The sequence below is a fragment of the Papilio polytes genome, unplaced genomic scaffold (genome assembly GCF_000836215.1).
Source record: "Papilio polytes unplaced genomic scaffold, Ppol_1.0 DF823691.1, whole genome shotgun sequence".
NCBI lineage: Eukaryota > Metazoa > Arthropoda > Insecta > Lepidoptera > Papilionidae > Papilio > Papilio polytes.
In genome coordinates this window covers 4,489,651-4,491,460 of record NW_013525513.1, presented here as the reverse complement: position 1 = coordinate 4,491,460, position 1,810 = coordinate 4,489,651, and the positions used below count along the sequence as shown (strand labels likewise).

The window sequence follows — 1,810 nt, the reverse complement described above, 5'->3', positions numbered from 1 at the left end:
TGCTAAGTATTACTTACGGCTCATGTCTGATTTTTAACATATTATAAACTAAAATGTAAGATTATCAACTTCTTATTACTTAAATTTAAATACTACCATTTTGTCTCTTCTTTCACATAGTATTTTAATAATTTATATATATAAGGTGTAGAAACTATTTACTGCAACTTATCCCTAACATTGAAATATTTGAAAAAATAGATTCTACAACTTTTAATTTCCAGATGATGATTTTCAGTTGTTAAATTGCAATCCAAAGGTTCCATCCTCATAGAAATAATAAAACCAAAGATTAACTAAGAATTGGGAAAATAAATTAAAATGATCAAATAAAACGGGTGGTAAGTCAGCTCTAGGTGTGTCACTTTATGCTGAATCGGGTGATTCGCAGCGGCGGACGCGAGCGAGACGCCCGCCGCCGTCCGCAGTCAGCAGAAAGAAACACATAACAGAACCGCTCGCGCCTTGTATTCTTACTCAGCTCGACTTATATGTATTTCAAGTCTAAGTTTCAATTGCATTTATTTTCATAATAAATATAAGATCGAATAATCCAAAATCTATGTTAGAATTTTGAAAATCCCGTAAAAATATCTTCAAGTTGACAAATTAGTTATACGTTAGTGTTAATCCGAGAATTATTTGGGTTAAAACAAAAATTATTTTGCAAACAAAGCCAAAGGGCAAAGTAGAGTTCAATTTACACACTACATGAAAGATGCATTAACTTTTGTATTCCTAATAACTTCAAAGAAATTAATAAGGAAGCTGTAAGCATTCAAATCTTACAAATTATATAAATGCATAATTTTAGATGAGTGTATGGATGTTTGTTACCGTTTATATCTTAGACTTCTGAACGGTTCTCGATTAAATAGAATCTACGCAAACGGTTCCACGGGCGTAAGCTAGTTGATTATAATGTTAAAGTAATAAGAATAATAAGTTACGTAGCAAAGCTAGAAACAGAAGCCAAATCCTGAACAGTCCTTACCATCCCTTCCAGAGAAAGTAATAAAGAAAAACGCCAACTGAATAATTGATGCAATTGTGTTACAATCTACTTCTGCACAAAGAATGTGCGTTCAAGTCATATGACACAAAATAATCATAGCTTAAAAAAAACGAAATTTACTATCGGTGTTCAATGCTGCCCAATACTTGTTTGTGTTTCTTATTTCTGTTTCGTATATTATAATTTGTCTCTAGGTATAATTGAATAAGTAAAAACAAAACAGACGCGCCTTAATTATAATCAGAAGTACGTAACACTTGTTCATCTTTATTTTATTTTTTCAGTTGTCCTGTACGATCCGGCATCAAGAACAATGGAAGAAGGGAGGCGAGCGCTCCGTCAAGTGCGAGGGCCCATAAATCCAATAGGACGCGCAATTTGTTGAATTACAGCATGCGCCAGCCAGCCACCGGCCCGACGCGAAATTAGCTCCCACAGAGATAAATTGACGGCGGCCCGCTAAATAAATTATTCGGGAAAAACCGAGAGAAAAAACTGGCGTCTTTCCTTGATAAGGGTTGCGAGTATTCTGCCATGGGTATAATTAATATCGACCGGTTACATAACCAGTAAATAGAAATATAATTATTTAAAAGTAAAGAGGGTAGTCTGTGTCAAAGAAATGGACTTAAACCAATACCAACTCCATTCCGGTTAAAGCCATCTAAATGTGAAAAATGTTCCTATGTAAAGATGGGTATCAGCTATAGAGATAGTTTTGAATCGATAAAGTAATCAATTTTAAAATCGAATACTAATCGGAAAGAAGGAATTAGAAGCGTCTAGTTTCCTTTG

The 1,810-nt window shown here is 34.1% G+C and overlaps 1 long non-coding RNA gene across 1 annotated transcript in view; it reads right to left on the bottom strand.

Moving 5' to 3' along the window:
- Positions 1 to 1,810, bottom strand: part of LOC106104183 — a 25,909-nt gene that overhangs the window by 3,237 nt on the left and 20,862 nt on the right. The gene's annotated exons all lie outside the window — the stretch shown is intronic.